General features: G+C 45.1%; 1 pseudogene; it reads left to right on the top strand.

Moving 5' to 3' along the window:
- Nucleotides 1-3,087: 3,087 nt before the first annotated feature.
- LOC102829807 lies at nucleotides 3,088-3,986 on the top strand (annotated as a pseudogene).
- The last annotated feature ends 2,115 nt before the right edge of the window (nucleotides 3,987-6,101 follow it).

Genomic DNA, 6,101 nt, shown 5'->3' with positions numbered 1-6,101 from the left:
CCTAATATATAAATGACAGCTGAGTAAATATTAAAGTCACTAGTTGAAAAGGACTATGAGATTTCACTTCCAGCCTAGTCACTACAAGTGTAGTATTCCTCTAAAAACGTATTTCCTCATTTAAAGAATGAAGACAGAAATGGTTAACATTCACAGAACACTGACTAAGTCTTGACACTATTCTAACAGTTTTACATGCTATACTCATTTGTTGTTGTTAGGTTTCATTGAGTCAGTACCAACTCATAGCAACCCTATGTACAACAGAATGAAACTTTGTCCAGTCCTGGGCCAACCTCACAATTGTTGCCACACTTGAGCCCATTGATGCTGCTACTTTGCCAATCCATCTCACTGGGGTCTTCCTCTTTTTCTCTGACTCTCCAGCCTACCAAACATGATATCCTTCTCCAGCGACTAGTCCCTCCTGAAAATATATCCCAAGTATGAGAGACAAAATTTAGCCATCCTGGCCTCCAAGGAGCACTCTGGCTGTATTTCTTCCAACACAGATCTGTTGGTTCTTTGGCAGCTCATGGCATTTTCAATATTCTCCTCCAACACCATAACTCAAAGCATCAATTATTCTACTGTCTTCCTTAGTCACTGTCCAGCTTTCGCATGCATATGAGGTTATTGAAAATGCCATGGCTTGGATAAAGAGCACCTTAGTCCTCACTACCCCATTTCATTTTTATAACGAAGAAAAAATTCACAAACAGGTTAATAATATCACATTTGCTCAGCTTGGAAACGGCAGAATCCTAGATGCAAACCTAGACAATCTGGGTCCAGATCTTTGTTCTTAACCACAGTATTAATATTTGCTCTTCCTTGTGAGGCTAACAAAGTCCTGGTATCACAAATGTTTAAGCACTGAAAGGAAGGTGGGTCACTAGCTGACTGCTATGAGTCATACGCAACTGAACAGTAGACAACAAAGTGAGGCCTCAACCCATATAAATGTAATATTTTGAGGAGGGTTTGTTTTCCCATGATGAATAAAAATTTTCAGGATTATGGGTTTCACATTAAGAATAATTAATGTGAAGTCTAAAATGTTATCCTTATATTTATAGTAGTGGTTAAGTGTCATCGAGTTGGTTATGACTCATAGTGACCTTGTATAGGCAGTCCATACTTACCCCACAGTGCTACACGATAGCTGTCAGCAAACAGGTACCAATTGTTTCATATTGAAAAAACTAAGGCATAGAGACATGAAGTGTCCCATGTCAAATAACTAGCTAATGGCAGCTTGGGTCTCCCTTTTTCTGGTTTAGTGTCTTTTTCTGTATCCACTGATTCTTGATTTAAAGGCTGGTAGATATGCTTTGTTGCCATGGACTGCCAAAAGAAACAATAGATACGTTTTGGAAGAAGTGCAGCCAGAGTGCTCCTTGGAGGACAAGATGGCCAAACTTCATTTCTCATACTTTGGACATATTGTCAGGAGGGAACAGTCACTGGAGAAGGATGTCATATTTGGTAAGACAGAGGGTCAGAAAAAAAGAGGAAGACCCCCAATGAGATGGACTGGCCAGGTGGCAGCATCGAGGGACTCAAGCGTGGCAACAGTAGTGAGGTTGGCCCAGGATCGGACATTGTTTCGTTCTGCTGTGCATAAGGTCACTATGAGTTGGTGCCAACTCGATGGCACCTAACAACAACAACAACAAGATATGCTCAGATCTGTGCTGACAATGATCATCACACTAGGTCTTACAAGAGGAGAGGCATGGGCATTAGAAGCAGTCTCTATTCATCACAGTTTAGGCATTAGGAGTCAGCAGAATAATGGGCTGCATTCTTAGAAGCAGAAGAGCTGAAACAAGGGAGGTTATGGTTTTGATCTGCCACATATTGGTTAGACCAAGCCTAGGGTTGTTGCTGTTGTTGTTGTTAAGTGCCATCCAGACTCATAGTTTCCCTGTGCAGGGTTTCTCATAAATGGATGGTGGGTTTGAACTGCCAACCTTGCAATTGGGCATCCAGTGCTTATCCTAACAGTGTTACACCAGGACTTCAAGCCTAGGGAATTGCATTTATTTTTAGGCACCACACACTTTCAAAGACTCAGAGTCAGCTCTGTCCTCAACTATCCATAGGTCTGTCATGTGGGAGGGAAATTCAATTTCTCTTTGGGCCCCCACGAGTATAACCAGAACCAGGGAGGCAACTGAAAGGGCATTGATTTGGAAATCAGACATGTTCTAATACAAAGTATCACGGAGATGTAGGGTAGCTGTGGCCTCTATAAAACGGAGGTTCTATCTTCCTCATAAAAAAACTAATAAAAATTAACCTGTAGCCGTGGCATTGATACTGACTCATAGAGACAGAGCAGCACTGTCCCACAAGGTTTCCGAGGCTGTAAAACTTTATAGACGCAGACTGCCACATCTCTCTCTGCTGAGCAGCTGGTAGGTTGAACTGCATACTCTCTGGTTAGCAGCCAAGGACTTAACCATTGTGCCAACAGGGTTTCTTATCTTCCTTATAAATCTAGAACCAAACCCACTGCCTTGCAGTCATTCCAACTCATAGCTAGCTACCCCATGTTACAGTTGATAAGTGTTGTCCAGTCGGTTCAACTCACAGTGACCCAGCAGAGGGTTTCCAAGAAGCAGTTGGTGAGTTTGAACCACCACCCTTATGGTTAGCAGCCCAGTGCTTATCCTACAGCACCATGACAAAATCCTATCCCATAGGATCTTGTAAACATATAAAACAAAGTATATTCACACATGGAGTCCCGGGTGGGTGCTGTAGGATAAGCATTGGACCGTTTTAACTGCAAAGTCATGGGTTCAAACCCACCAGCCACTTCTTGGAAACCCTATAAAGGCTCACTATGAATCAGAACCGACTCCACAGCACTTAACAACAACAGGCATAGGTATTATCTTCTTTAATTAAGGGTTCAGATCTATGAAAGGGATTATAATCAAAATATAAACACTGTATATGCTTCCATCCCTTCTTCCACCTCGCCCCATCATCCTGGGTTTTTCTTTACTTGTGAGGGCTAGTACCACCCTTTTATATTTCGTTCTCCCAAATTTTCTGAGAGTTTCCCTCCTTTAGGTCAACTTTAGCACAGTGGAGCGCGTCTTCCTGCTGGGTTTTTCTGACTGGCCATCCCCTGCATCCTGTCCTTTTCGGTCTGGTGCTTCTCTGCTACCTCCTGACGCTGAAGGGCAATTCGGCGCTGCTGGCGGTGCGCGACCCGCGCCTGCACACGCCTATGTACTATTTCCTCTGTCAGCAGCGTGGTTCCGCCGCTACTGGCCAACCTGCTTGGCGGCGTCCGCTGCCTGCCTCGTGGCGGCTACCTGGTCCAGCTGTGCGCGTCGCTGACCCTAGGCTCTGCCGAGTGCGTCCTGCTGGCCGTGATGGCGCTGGACAGCGCTGCCGCCGTGTGCCGCCCGCTGCGCTACACCCGACTCGCCTTGCCGCACTGGTGCCGCTCGCTGGCCACCGCCTCCAGGCTGGGAGGTCTTGCCAACTGGGCGGCACAAACCGCGCTCCTGGCTGCCCGGCTGCTGTGCGCGCCCCGCAGGCTGGACCACTTCATCCGCGAGCTGCCCGCGCAGCTGAAGCTGACCTGCGGCGTTGGCGGGGACAGCACTGAGCGCCAGATGTTTGCAGCCCGAGTGGTCATCCAGCTTGTGCCATCCGCCACCATCCTGGCCTCATATGGCGCCGAGGCGGCATGAGGTCCAGCAGGGGCCTCAGGAAAGCGCTGGGCACCTGTGGATCCCATCTGACAGCCATCTGCCTCTTCTACCTGCCTCTTCTACGACTCAGCCTACTTGCAACCCACGCACAATTACAACCAGGGCCACGGCAAGTTTGTCTCACTCTTCTACACCGTGGTCACACCAGCCCTCAACCCACTCATCTACACCCTGAGGAATAAGGAGGTGAAGGGGGAAGCTAAGAGGCCCCTGGGGAATGTAGGGAGAGGCCAAGCCGTAAAGTAAGTGGGTGAGAAGAGAGGACAGTGCCCAGGGCCCAGGAATGGGCATGCCCGTGGGAGAGTCAGTCCATTAAACTTCCAGCCTGTTCATTTCTGTATGAGATTCTGCAATGTTTCTCTTCAGGGCGTACAAGGTTACCGCCGGAGATCCCTTCCTCCCATCAGAAGAGTTTAGGTTTATTAGAGAAATTTTGTATTTCCTCTGTGCATACAGGTTTAAACCCAAAACCATTTACATAGAGTGAATTTCCACTCAAAGTGACTATGTATGTTGTTGTTAGGTGCCGTTGAGTCTATTCCAACCCATAGCGACCCTGCATAGGATTTCCGAGGAGCAGCTGGTAAGTTTGGACCGCTGACCTTGTGGTTCAAACTGGCTTTGCATGCAGCACATTAACAACCCACAGCGACACACCAGAACTCCGACTCTATGTATAAGGGGCTTCAAAAATTCATTGAAAAATATAATTAAAAGTTAATGGAATATTTCCACAAACTTTTTTGAAGTCCCTTCACATTAAAGAGTAGATCTGCTCCACAGGGTTTTCTTGACTAAACTTCAGAGAAGCAGATGGCCTGGCCTATCTTCTGAAGAGCTTCTGAGTGGGTTTGAACAACCAACCTTTCGGTTAGCAGAAGAATCTTGCCTGCACCATCCAGGCTATGTAAACCAAAAATTATATAAACATAAATGTTTAGGGATAGGGGAAACGGGCCTCCAGATTTCTCCTAAACTGATGAAGGGACAAAGCCTGTTATCTCAGAGAATTTCCCCATCCTTGGGGGTTATAGTAACCAACCCTCAAGACTTCTAATGCAGGTAAAACAACATGCAACATGACCTACCTCTAACTTCTTGTGTGGCGCAGTAGGATCAGCACTGAACTGTGAATCACAAGTTCAGCAGTTCAAACCCACCAGCTGCTCCTTGGAAAACCTATACAGGGTTGCTACAAGTCGGAACCAACTTGACGACACTTAACAACAAATACGATAGAAGAGGCATAGTCTCTCAAGTTGACCAAGAGTATTTCTTGAAAGCAGAGAGAACCTTGCCAGAGACCCCATCCCCCAAAAAAGGAGCCATGGTCTATCTCTCTTCTTCTGTAAGCAGTGCAGTCTGAGACATAATGCCAATCTAAGCAGATGGCCAGTGTCCACCACAGGACAACTTGACCCATAAGTGTGATTGCTATGTTGGGCTGGGGGAAAATGGGAAACTGTCCCATAGAAGATGATAACTGAGTCAGTTTTAAAGAAGAGACTAGAACTGGTAAGAAAAAGATGGAGAACAAAATTCAGGTTGTAAGAAAAGCTGGCTTGCAAGACTTGAATGAGTGAAGGGCAATGAGAGAGAGGGATAAGTGGAGAAAGAAGGAGGAAAGAAGGAACTTAAACTCCTAAGGGAGAAGCAGGGACCTGGCGCTTAAAGATGCAGCGAGGAAAATACTCCATAAGCCAGATCTTGGCAGAGTACTCGAGTCGGCCTAGAGGGCAGCTTCTTATCTCCCTCATCAAACTGATACCCTCAAGCTAGAGAAGATGTGCAAGACACTAAGGCAGGCAAGGCAGAGACTGGTCCACAGTCTCTCACCTTTTAGAAAGTCATGTAAAGTAATTCATTCACTTCAAAATAATTCATTCCACTCTTCTCTTTAGGTGAAAAATCAGTTCTAGTCAACAATTCTTGGGTGGTAGTATAGATGAAGCACTGGACTGACTAAATATGCATGAAAACACAGAAATTACTAAAACCTGAATCCCAACCTAAACCGTATTATCTTCTTGGATAGAAAAGGAAACAAGAGTTTTTCTATAAATCAAAAGGAACCAAGAAATAATTAAATTGTAAACTGGCTTTAAATGTTTTCTCTAATATAATCTTAGTTATCCCTTTTCTATTCTAGGTAACACCGTACACCCCACCCAATCACTTAATCAAGTGTGTAAGAATCAAAGAGTAACAGAGTTGGAAAAGTATTCTCTTCCCACCTCATCCTGATTTTTTTTTTTCTTTTAAATTATCAACGACTTTGGATACCACCAAAGGATGTATTTCTTGAGTTTTTTAATCTATTTATGGTAGAATATGATTTCCTTTAATTAGATCAGAACTCAC

This window comes from Chrysochloris asiatica, unplaced genomic scaffold (genome assembly GCF_000296735.1).
Source record: "Chrysochloris asiatica unplaced genomic scaffold, ChrAsi1.0 scaffold00333, whole genome shotgun sequence".
Classification (NCBI taxonomy): Eukaryota; Metazoa; Chordata; class Mammalia; order Afrosoricida; family Chrysochloridae; genus Chrysochloris; species Chrysochloris asiatica.
The sequence above is the reverse complement of the archived record's forward strand: the minus strand, read 5'-3'. Positions and strand labels throughout refer to the sequence as shown.